This window comes from Camelus dromedarius, chromosome 10 (assembly GCF_036321535.1).
Source record: "Camelus dromedarius isolate mCamDro1 chromosome 10, mCamDro1.pat, whole genome shotgun sequence".
Taxonomy (NCBI): Eukaryota; Metazoa; Chordata; class Mammalia; order Artiodactyla; family Camelidae; genus Camelus; species Camelus dromedarius.
This window is the reverse complement of record NC_087445.1, coordinates 8,061,782-8,074,711: the sequence shown is the minus strand read 5'-3', so window position 1 is coordinate 8,074,711 and position 12,930 is coordinate 8,061,782. Positions and strand designations below refer to the sequence as shown.

At 43.0% G+C, this 12,930-nt stretch overlaps 1 long non-coding RNA gene across 1 annotated transcript in view; it reads right to left on the bottom strand.

Moving 5' to 3' along the window:
- LOC116151773 (uncharacterized) overlaps nt 1–7,510 on the bottom strand; it is a 174,693-nt gene extending 167,183 nt beyond the window's left edge. Inside the window, exons 1-3 of the long non-coding RNA XR_004135277.2 lie at nt 7,032–7,510; nt 6,733–6,839; nt 5,366–5,476 (exon numbers count right to left, since the gene is read on the bottom strand). This is a non-coding gene — a long non-coding RNA (uncharacterized LOC116151773). The remainder of the gene's footprint in view (nt 1–5,365; nt 5,477–6,732; nt 6,840–7,031) is intronic.
- Nucleotides 7,511–12,930: the final 5,420 nt, after the last annotated feature.

The following is a 12,930-nucleotide window of genomic DNA, read 5'->3' as shown; positions in this document are numbered from 1 at the left end:
CCAATCAATATTTACAAAGCAGTTACCATGTCCCAGGCACTGGGGACACAAAAATGAATAAAATTCAGTCCCCACACATAAGTAACACACAATCCTGTTAGAAAAACAGAAATGTATACCATTAATTGCATGTGTGTAACAGTTGAATATAAAATCCTGGCTTCCTCTGGCCAGGAGAAGGTTTAAAGGGTTACACAGGAAGGACTGGCATGTCTCTGCCCAAAGGGGGGTCATTTCAGATAGATTTGGAAAGGCACTCATCCCACTGAAAGGAAGAGAATAACTCCTCTGTGTCCACAGAGCAGGACAGTCAAGGACTCCAGAGGCTGATAAACAGAACTACCCAGATTAGCTTGATTCTTCATTCTTTTTTTTTTTTTTAGGTTTTTAAATTTTTTTATATTTTTATTATTATTTTTTTTAATGGATGTACTGGGGATTGAACCCAGGACCCCATGCATGCTAAGCATGCACTCTACCACTGAGTATACCCTCCCCTCCATTCTTTATTCTTGAGTTCCCTCTGAGATTATTAATTAAAAACATGGGCCCTCTCCTAGAAAATGCATCAATCTCACACGTGATTTCAGGGATTCATGGCCTACCTGAAGCCCAGACCTGGACTGCCCAGGGCACCAAATTTAAATAAGCAGACCAGAGCCAACAATAAACATCAATATTTAGGAGCAAAAGGGCATCTAAGGGAAGTTAAGCAGAGAAGAGCCACTGACGGAAACAGTGGTATCATCAGAATTGAGCTGGACTGTGGGGCCTGAGCATCCAGAACAGTGTCAGTCACCACTAGTTAATAAAATATCAATGCAAATGCAGCGAGAAGGAGAAAACTGTATTCACCAAAACTCCCCTAGAGGGTCTTCTACCATATATGATTGATATGGAATGCTTAGACAACCTGCTTGGGAAGGAGACTGACAGCCCTAAAGGACATGCTGTAAAATAAAAGATTGTCCCCCTCCGGCCTTCCAAGGAAGGCAGATCTGATTAACCGCAGCAACTTTGGTTCTGCTTAGTAGAGTTTGCAGATTGGGGACCACAGTTGAACTGCTTGGGGTGTGGGGAAGGGTGGGGGAGCCTGGGAGCCTCCAAACCTACACAGTTCCTGCTCAGCCACTCCTCTCCATCATCACCACCACCATCTTCATTATCATCATAATCAACATCGTCACTAACACTTATTTTGCTCCAGGCACTGGTTTAAACACTTTACATGGACTAACTCACTGAATCCTCACAACCATCCTGTGATGCAGGTATCACCAACGGAGGAAGAGTGGAAGAGCTGAGACTTAAATTCAAGGAGGTCTAAATCTAGAGTCCGCTTTCTCAGCTACAGATACTGACAACATTCAAATAAAATGGGGTCTTTTTTTCAAGTAAAATAGTTTTGAAAGGCAAACAAATTTTGATTTCCCAGGATACCCACATGCCTTGGTTTGAACCCATATGTCTTAGACTATCCTTAAATCAGAGAAAATGGGAAAAGAAACAAAAGAGCATAGTATCCTAGAAGCCAAGAAACAAAAAGAAAAAAGTGATCAACTTCTCAAAAATTTTAGATTCACCAACTAAGGTAAGAACTGAAAAATAACCTCTGGTGTAAGTCTTGGCCTTGGTGAGGGCAATTCCTGTAGAATGATGGGAACAGGAGCCGTACCACAATGGGCTGAGCAACAAGTAAGAGGTGAAAAGAAATCATTGAGTGAATATTGCTTTTCGACAAGCAAGTTCTTTAGCTAGGAGGACAGAAACCAAATTTCCTTCGGGATAAGGAAGTTCAAATTAAGCCACCCCCAACCCCTCACCCCTACCTCCCACTCCCACCACTCGCCCACCCCGACCTTGCTCCTTCGTAGAAGAACTAACATTTGCAGCACCCCTTTTAAGAATCAGGTACTAAGTTCCTCATATTCATTATCTCACTTCATTTTCACACTAGCCTTGTCAGGATTATTTAGAGATTCAAAGAGATTGAGTCACACAGCCCAGAAAGCAGAAGAAACCAAAGCTGCACTAAGGACGGCCTCGTTCCAGAGCTCTTGGGATTTGACTTACATGAAGGAAAGGAACACTGCATATATAGGTAAACTGAGGTGAAGATGCGAGAGCCAAAGAAGAGACTGGAGGTACCAAATCACCAATGCAGCAAGAGCCATCAATGTTTTCCCTTTCTATTGGGCCCTTCCTTCAACATTCCACCTCCTAAATTACTGTAAAAAGGAAACTCATTGACCACTTCAGATATGGCCGTATTTCTCTTCTCTCAGAGCAAAACTCCTAGCCTAGATTTGCTGTCTCCTCTTTCTCTTGTTCTATTGTCCCCTAAATACTCTCCAGTGAAAGCTTTTTTCTCCTCAACACTCCACCGAACTGCTCTTGTGAAAGCCACCAGGACCCTCCGCGTTGCCACATCCAGCGGTTGATTTAAGAATCAAGCTCATCTTACTTCACCAGAAGCAGCATTTAACACAGTTGATCACTCCCTCCTGAGGGAGACACTTTCCCTGCTTGGCTTCTGAAACAGCACCTAATCTTGATTCCAGCTGCTCCTTCTCAGTCTCCTTTTCCGGCTTGTCCTCTCCGTCCCCTTGACCTCAACACTGAGGGACCAGAGAGCTCATGCCTAAGCTTGCCCCTGCTGCCTCTCACTTTTTACTTTATCTTCTACTTCCCTGCCTCCCTGTCCCACTCCTCCACTGACCCCCTTGCTGTCCCTCCAACTCCAAGGATGCTCCTGCCTGGGTGCCTCTGGACTCCTACCCCCAGACGCCCCTAACTTCATTCAGGGTTCTGACCACACCAGGGAAAACAGCAGCCCCAGTCACCCTCTCCCTCCTCACATGGCTTTATTTTTCTCCCAGCACTTACCACCACCTGATACGCTATATAACTATTCGTTAGTTTGTACGTTTTCTGTCTTCCTTCACTAGATTCTGAGCACCGCATGAGCAGAGAATCAGTCTGTCTTGTGTACTGCTGTATTGCCTGCCTAATACAATGCCAGCACATAGTAAATAATTAGTTAAGTATCAGTTCGATGCCTAAATGAAAGGAGGCAGCAAGATGCGATTCAGAACTCAAGTGGAGAGGCTGGCCTTGGAAAGCAGAAGGTACAGGCCCTCTTCTGAGAAAAGAAGAAACAAAGTGAAGATAGGCCTTCGTTTGATAAGTTTGGTGATAGCTGGAAGTGGGGAATGCTGGTCAGTTTCGCAAGCTGGAGCCCATCATTAGGGAAGCGGGATGGTGCAGCAAGGTGATCCATTGAGAGTGAGGACAGATGGGATTAAGAAGGTTAATGTAAGGCAAGCAGTAAAGGTTAGGAATTACCATCGAGGCAACTGAGGATAAATAAAAAGACTGCCATACAGTTGTAGCCTAAATGGCCCAGAACATCCAGGTTGATGGCTGGAACTCACACACCTGGATCTCGGGACAGATGGGGCATTAAAATTCCAGGTTTGGAAATCACTGACACATAGGTAGTGATGGAAGCTGAGAGCAGGAGCTCAACCATAGGGGGTTTAGAGCAAGTGAAAATCATGCCAAGGACAGCCCCCAGGAAACTGTCAGCATCCAAGTTGTGCATGACAGATGTAGAGCTGCTAAAAAGACTGTGGGGAAGCCTGCTGGGCAGCAGGAGGTGAAGAGGAGAGAGGCAGTAGGGAAATCCAGGGAGGAGAGAGCTTCAAAAAGGAGGAAGGAGTCAGAGGTGTCAAATGCTGCAAAGAGGTCAAAGAGAAGAACCAATTATTCGAATGGGTTACTAAAGAATTATGAGTTTGGCACTTATCTTGCTACTAGATGTTTACAGTTTTCACTGCATTAAAATAATGCTTAGTTTACTTGTTGAACTGCTAGTTAGGGCAAGCAGGGATGCACATTAGTGTCCACCAGTGAGCTTTTAAAATACTAATGCCTGAATATTCCTCCTGAATAATTATAGCAGAATGCCTGAGAGGTGGGGTCCAGGCATGAGTTTATTGTGAAAGTCCCAGGGGATTGTAGCATGCAGCCAGGATTGATCAGTGCCTTGCTGGGGGAAACCAGGTCTTCTACAATAACCACATTGGGAACCCCCATGCCCAGCACATACCAGGCCACCCTAGCCCACTCAACAGAGCAGAGGACAGAAAACTCTGGTCCTTAAGATAATGGGAACAATCTGTTGGGATGCTGGTGGACCTTGCCTAGGCACTTATATGATGGTCACCCCCTGTGGCAGGTACCCACTTCCTATTTGCTTCCTTGGTTTGGCAGATCCTTCAAACAAAGATCCTGGTCTATTCACGTCGTCGTTGTTGTCATCATCGCCATCATCATATCCACTGAGCTGTTTACTGTACCAGGCACTTGCTAAGAGCATGACATGCATTAACTCATTTAATTAACTCATCTAATATGACACTCCTATGAATTAATCCCTATTTCATGAGATAAAGAAGCTGAGGCTCATCAAGTGACGTGCCCAAGGATCACAAAGCTAGAAAAAGGCAGAGCTGGGACACTAATCTAGCCCAATACAGCCCAAGCTGTAAACCATGTCTGTACCACACTGCTCCACTCCACTGCCAGGTTGAGTCCTCTTCCTGCCTGAGCACCACCCCCTGCAGCTTCCTAGGAGGGCTGCTCTCCCAGCTCCACCTGCCCCAAGGCTGGGCACTTCCCTGCAAGACTGTCACACAGCTGCCTTATATTAAATCCTTTCCTTGGCATTACATGTACGGATTTGTCTTCCACCTTCAACCTTTGACACACATTGACTTCTGTTAAAGGGACTTGAGTTATCAAAATTCTAGTGCAAATGAGAACTGACCCTTAAAAACTCATGCAATCAGAACACAGGATTTTAAAACAAAGATGTAAAATTGTTATTTCCGTAGCTTCAGCAATTAGCTCTCAGAAAAGAGCTTTCCAGAAAAACAAGTCAAATAGAAATGCATGAACTAACTAAATTGGCCTTTATTATAGACATTGTACTTCAATAAAGCATTGCTTACTATAGAGCAGGAGGTGGGTTTTTTGGTTTTTCATTCATTAGGTCTTGGGTCCTTTCTGCCACAAGTGCTTCCAGGTGTTTCCTGTACTTCTGCACTTACATGCCCATCACAAAGAGAAATTAGTTCATGGGAACATTTTGCTCCCTGTGCATTAATCTCTGACTCTTTGAAAGCTCTTAGAAAGCAGAGGCCCCATAGGGGGGCCTTGGCTTGTAATTATCATCCCCTTAGGATCCAGTAAGCAAGCCAGCTATGAGGGGGTGCACTCCTGAGACTTGCTCTGAATGCTCTGGTAAATCCACACCTGCGTGGGCGCAGTTAGTGAGGACTGGGAAGTCACCCAGGCTTACCAGAGACAGCACCATGTCCACTGGACAACTTTGATCGGATTCATCTTGCATAAAAGCTTCTTTACTTGTTCAGATGTGGGTCTTTAGGATGTGTTGTTTTTCCTGCATCTCCTAATGAATTGTAGTAATCAAGAGTAACAGTCATGCACTGGTGTACCGGTATTCGGAAAAGAACTGCAGAACTGAACAATTCGGAATCATCTATTTCTGGGTTTCTCTGTCTTTTCTAACCTTTGCCCACCAGCCAGGAAGATTTGGTTGAACTTTACATTCAGTGGCTTTAACTGCTAAATAAATATGTGTGATTTTTGTTCATTTTACAAATCTGAGATTTGATAATAAAATGCAACATGCTTTCTGAGATCACGTAAGATAAGTGATCTTTTAGGGGACCCACCCCAGTTTTGATATGCAGCTTGTGCCTGCCCCCTTGGGCTCCCCGATGTAGTATCCTTTTTCAATTTTAAAGATTAGGAAACTAAAGCCTAGAGATGCTCAGATGCCAGAGGCCTGGGGATTTAAGTTCATGAGGGCAATTAACACCATGGCTGGGGCTGGACCAGTGGACTCTGTACCACCACTGGCTGGTCATTTTCACTCCACCACTGTCCTGTGAACTGCACTTAACCCTTTCACAGTCATAATTCTTACTTCATGTTTCAGTAAAGTAATTCTTATCAGTTATATACATTATCAGAAGCCCGTATGCATGTCTAAATCCCAAAGTGACAGATGTTATGGCTCCATAGCTGTATCGGTGGACAGGCTGTGCTGCATATGAACATGCCTTCTTTCCATCATCATATGTGTCACTTTGTCATTATGTTTTTACGGCACCAGGGCTCTGCAGGAATGCTGGGCTCCCATCTCGGATCCTGCCCTCTCTCTACTTTTCTCCCTCCATGTCTTCTTCACCCCCATCTATGGCTACATTACAGCATAGACAGTGATGGTCCCTAAATTTCTATTTCTGTCTGAGCCTCTGTTCCAAGTTCCTGACACATATTCCAGGTGCTGACTGGATCATTTCCACCTGGATGTAGATTTGGAAAACCTAGGAAAATGCCAAGAAGTTGTTACTTGAGGCAACAGGTTACTCTTGTTTTTTATTTGTCAGTGGGAGGTAATTAGGTTTGTTTGTTTGTTTGTTTGTTTGTTTGTTTGTTTGTTTGATTGAAATGGAGGTACTGGGGACTGAACCCAGGACCTCGTGCATGCTAAGCACACACTCTACCACTAAGCTATACCCTCCCCTCCTTTTCTCTTGTTAATATAGCTCTTTCTGAGACATAACATGAGCTTGTGCTTAGTCAATGTGATGGCTGCAGAGTCAGCACTCAAGTTCCTTTCCCTCTTCACCCCCTTACCTCTGCATACTCTGAGGGGCAAGGACAGAGATTCTCAGGCTTCCCTGTAATCTGCTCCTCAAGAGGAAGACACAAAAGGAATGTTCCATTGAATGAGGCTTTTTTTTCTGCAGGAGGGGAGAAAAGAAATGAAGAAAACTAAAAAACAAACGAACAAAAACCTTAGCATTAGAAATAATCAAAACAGAAGTATGTGCCAAACTCTCTAGAGCAAAGTACAGTTTAATCACCCTGAAAGCTACCCTTGTTTTCACTGATTTATTCATTCACCCAACTAATAATATTTACTGCGCACCTACCATGTGCCAACCATGTCCTAGGCACTCGGGATACAGCAGGGAACAAAGGAGACGAAGGCCCTGCCCGCGAGGATTTTGGAGTCCAGAGGCGGGAGATAGCAAGTCACAAAGCACACGTAACTTGTCTGTTTGTGACAAGACAACAGAAGAGAGTTTAGGTAGATGAATTTATATCAGTGATGGACCATGGACTCTAAGGCCGGTGAGGAGACAAACTCATGGGAGAAGATGGGGAGGGGGGCAAAGGAACTGACAAGTTTCGGACACATCATCCTCATGGATACTGAAGTCACCCAAGGTGATACAGGAAGTAGAACTGGAGAGAGAGAAACAGGAGGCCCAGGCCGAATCTGTGCCCTTCCACTGGAGAACTGAATGGGAGTACGGGAGCAAGCTGGAGCCCTGAACAGCTCTCCTGATCTCTCTAGGTCTCAGTTGCCACATCCAAAAGTGAAATGGCACAAACAAACAATCTATAAGGTGGCTTCCACCTAGAGCTCTAGTTCTGGATGCCCCCAAAGGGACAAGCTGAGACGGTCGATTCAACTTCTTCGCCTCCCTCTGACAGGTAAAAAGGGTCTAATTAGCAAGGGTATCAATTTATCTGTTAAACAGCACTTAGAATTACACTGTGAATTAGGCATTCCTTTATGAGATCCACTCTGGAGACCTTACTAAGTGCTTTAATTAACCATGAAGGAAAGAAAATTCAATCTTGCCACCAATATCTGTCTCTCTCTTCTTTCTGCCATGTCATTCCCACCATTTAAGAGCTGTCAGTGCTCATTTCTGATCAAGTGTGACTTTCTCAGCGTGGTATTTAAGAATGCCCACCAAAGGGCCCCTCACAGACCTCCAGTCATTCCAGTGCTCCTCAACACAGACTGATAGACTCTAAGAATGCTGCTCAGGCCCGTTACTCCCCACTGCCCACCACAACCCACACCCTCTGTCCTCCTCACCAATACACACACACTCACCTCACTCCTGTAGAGGACACAGTGATGTCAGCCTAGCTCCTGCCATAGACAAGTTCCATATACGATTACTGCTTAGTACAGAAATGATTTTGCTCATCTGCCCTTGCCTGAGAGAGTCTGCTTTCAAATACTGATGACAAATAGTGACTCATATGAGCCAATCCCCATGAAGAGTGTAGTGTGTTGTTTCATTCTGTTTGGTCCCTGTGGGGTTACACTTAAATTTCACAGTTGTTGAAAATTAATTTACTTTATCATACATTAAAGCTGTACTGGGCAGTAACCAGATAAATGGGGGAAATGGGAACAGTGGATGAACCCAAATAGTGTAGTTATTGGTATAAAGTAAATTCTCTACTACCGCCAACATTTCATGATTCTACTGATCTGAGAATTGAGGGAGATTTTCTCATCATACACTATCATCTTTCCTTCTGTTCTTTTTTGCATTCATTTTAAAGTACCAAGATCAGTTGATAATGTTTGATTGTTCTAGTTGAAATTCCCATGTCCCTTGACTTATCTGTTGAATGGCATTCAGGAGCACATGAAACTATTGGTCAGCATACACAGCTCCCAAGGGTTTCACATTTACGATACGAAATGAAAAATAACTTAAAAGCACCATGCTCCACCCTTAATTCCTATTTCTCTTACAATGTTTTTATGACAGTTTTGGTCTCTTTTGAAACTGTGTATAATTTTTGTGATCTGTTGGAATTCATAAACCTAGAGGGAAGTTTCCTAAAATAAGTAAACAAAACCTAAGGGTAAGAAGAATTTATTTAAGGATTCACATCCTGGGGAACAAAATCCACACTCAACATCATTATGATTGGAGTGTGATCAAATGAAACAAATCCCAAAGGATCCTAGTGTTCCAGATGCAGGGAGAGTATTTTTAGTCCTGCTTCAATTCAATAGGCCTACATTCGGATGAGGGAACTCACCGCAATACCCAGAAGACTCCACGTATTAGATTTTTTTCAGTGTTTTTCAAACCAAAAGTATATGCTATTCAAAGATAGATAAATGGATGGATGGATGGATGGATAGATAGACAGATAGATAAAGATAAGATAATCTTATTCTCTCCCAAAAACATATGAACAAATCAGACACACCATCCTTCTCTGCTAGGGTAGGGCACACTACTTATGGCTGACTCCCTGAGAAGCAGATTCCCCAATGGTTCATCTGAAAATATTTTCAATAGAATCTTACCAAGACTGGGTCACTTCATGTTACAAACTCCAAGAAAATGATGGCATAGCTGCAAAAATACACAAGGTCATTTTGATGCGAAATTCCTCATCCAGAGCAAATTAAAAATCCATACAGACTTCCCTTCCTCTGTGAAATGCAGAGCCACTGTTTGCAGGAACAGTGGAGACGTTGTTTCAGGTAAACATTTGTGAATGCTACGAGGTCATAATTACCCAGGAAAAAAAAGTGAGTATTTTATTTCTTCCAAATAAATCTGACTCGCCTGTACATGTCACATTTAAAACTAGATTTATATGTTCATAGGCTTATCTATAATTACAGACCAGAAGTTATTCATTATGCTACATATATTACTAATATTTGTAGTCTATGAGTATCAACCTGAACTCTTTTGTTAGTTATACTCGGTAAGAGATCATGTTAGAAATACTTTTCCCGAAAGAAAAAATATATGTGTGTGTATATTTGTATAGCTGAATCACTTTGCTGTACACCTGAAATTAACGTTGTAAATTAACTGCTCTTCAACAAAAATTTTTTAAAAAAGAAATGCTTATAGCACAGGGAAATATACACAAGATCTTATGTTAGCTCACAGAGAAAAAAATGTGACAATGAATATACCTATGTTCACGTATAATTGAAAAATTGGGCTCGACACTGGAATTTGACACAACATTGTAAAATTATTATAAATCAATAAAAAATGTTAAAAAAAATGCTTTCCTCAGATACTCATATTCCTGTTAAGTTTTCATTGTGGTGTTATATAATCATATCTGAGTGTTTCCTTTTGGTACATCTAAAAGTTTCATTTTTCATATTGAAAATTTAAAGCTGACCCCAAATTAATTTTGGTTAAAAGTGTGAACTAGGGGTCTAATGTTATTTCTGCCAAATGGTTAGACAGTCATCCTGTATATTCAAACAATCTCTGGTTTCCTCACTTATTGGAAATTCCATTTTTATCAAATACTAAATTATTGCATATACTTTGGCCCATTTCAGGAATATCTACTTACCTTTCTGTCTCATTTCTCACCACTGCTACCTCCCACCTCCACCCTCGTCTCTAAGCTCTGGTCATATTTAATGAATCCACAATCCCAGGCTGGACCATCCTCTCTTACATCTTCCACACATTGTTCCTTCTCTTTAGAATGACCTCTCTTCTCCCCTTCTCCTGGCAAACTTCCACTCTTCCTCAGCTCACCTCCACTGGGAACCTCCCATGGACCATGTCTGGACCAGATGCTTCCCCTAGTCACCTGACACTCCCCTAGGACTTGTATCAACTTTTCTATAACTCCAATTATTGTCTTTCCCACCAAACCAAAGGAATACTTCTTATTTATTGTTGTAATCCTTATTGTCCAACACAGTGTTTGGTATATAAGTTTATTAGACCTAGCAAGTGCCTGCTACTTGCCTGTAGCTACACTCTTTAGATGCTAAACAGGACCTTCTGTCATCATCTCCATTCAGGTCTCCCCTGGGTACCAGTGGGTGAGCCTGGTTCAGAATTCTGTTCCCTCTAGGCATCCTTCCATTCCCATTCATGCCCTAAGGTATAACACAAATCTTTTTCCAAGAAAATGCATTCAGATGGCAATAGACCCTTAGGAACACTGATGGAAAGAAGGCTTGGTTGTAGGATTTCACTAGTTGTGTCTCCTACCACTCAAATGCCTGCCCCTTACTGGAAACCCCAGTTGAGAGGAATGTCACCAGTGAGCAGAACATCCATCGAGCTTCCCTTTGGGCAAGTGTTCTGTCACAACAACCACACCTGGCACTTCAATGCAGACTCCAACAAATCTGCAGATGCTTGCATGATCTAATTTCCTGGGAAAAATCATACAGACCAGAAAGGATCTTTCTGGAACATGACCTCCTAATTCCCACTTTAAAATTTGGCCTAGTCTTTCTGACCCATAATGGAACAAATATCCTCTTGGGTTTAGTGTTGTGCACAAATAAAGCTTGCACATCCACCTATTGTGATGCAGCATAAAGGATTAAGAAAAAAATACATACCGTCATCACAATTCATTCTGGGTCAGGCATTTTACCCCCAGTATCTCTAATTGGCACAAAAACCCTGCCTGGTAGCTACGATTACCTCCACTCTGAATGAGGAAACTGAGGCTCAGAGGGGCGAAATACCTTGGCCAAGGTCCCCCATAGGTAAGAGAGCCAGGTCGATCCTAAAACTGACTTTGCCTAATCCTGAAATTCATTCAAGGTTTTTTTAAAAACACTGCCATAATGTATTCCAATATAAAATACAAAGAGAAAAGATCTCACACTGAGAGAAGTTTTATTCTTCTCAAAAACATTGTTGCTTTGGAAACAAAAGGCAATTTTCACAAGCCACGTAGTCATAGATTTTTCAGAGTCTTTCCACACCAGCCTCTCATATGTTTATTTCTCTTTAAGTTGGAGTCCCCCACTCCTGGAGAGGGAAAAGGTTTTCCCCCAATCCCAGGCGTGCAGCTGGCTTTTCCGCGTGGTTAGTTACTACATCTGCACCATCAGCACGGAGGCACAGGTGCTGTTTTGCATAAAACAAGGATAAAACAAGGATTGACTTGCAGATTATCCATGGGGAGTTTTCTAGGCATAACATTTTTCTCCAATCAAAATTCCACCATCTCTTCAGCCTAAAGCTTGCTTCCCCAAACTTCAGTCCTTGGATTAGACCACAAACAAGACATCCTCCGAGGATAGCACAGAACATTACTTTTCAAAACTGATGCTCAGAGGAATCCTGCTTGTTGTACTGCAGATGAACGGCCTTCTGCCCGCTCTCCCCTCTGCTAGGAGGACTGGACGGAAGGCTCCGGTCTCTCCTACCCACAATTCACTTCCCACTGAGGGCGTGGACCATGCGATGGGTGAGAGTTCACACTCACTGTGCCACAATAACTAGTGAACAACATCACTGTACTAAAGGCTGCCCCTTCCATTTCTGCTCCATATGACGAGCACCCCTGGGCTGTCCGTCCTAAGTGGGGCAGGCTTGCCATTCTTCTTGTTCAACTTACGACAGGGTGGGTGTGGCAGGCCTGGAGTCCTGGCACGTGGGTGGAACACTGCAGGCCCAGTTTCTCATTTGCTCACCCTCTCATGGGGCTGAGTGTGTGAATCTAATGCCTTAGATCTGGGCTGGGTGGTGGAAGCACATACTTCAGCTTCACATCAGAGTCAGGTTCTCTAATCCAGCTTTTACAAAAGCTTACTTTGGGTATCAGGAGCTTGTCTATCTATGAAGAAAGTGGTACTTTCCTGTCTGACTATTATTCCTTATGTGCATCCCCCATTGGTCAGAATCAGAAAGAGAAAGAGAGGTGAACAGCATCCCAAATATCTAACAACTCTTGGAAACCAGGTTCTGAAAATACTCTCTATCAACATTAGAACATCACCAAGTCAAGGGCACATGAGGAAACCCATCCTGACAGTAAGATGACACATTTAAAATATCTGAAATATAGCATATTAAAAGAATAGCATTTCTTCCCTGCTTCATTATCCACGATATGCTTTTTATATACACAGTGGTGCTTTGGTTTGCTGACTCTGGCAAGCCACAGAGCCCTTTGAAAAGGTAAAGAATTAGGAGTCCAACTGCAGGCTGCCAGGTGCTGTGAACTACTGTGTATCTGAAAGACTAGTTTCAGTATCAGGGC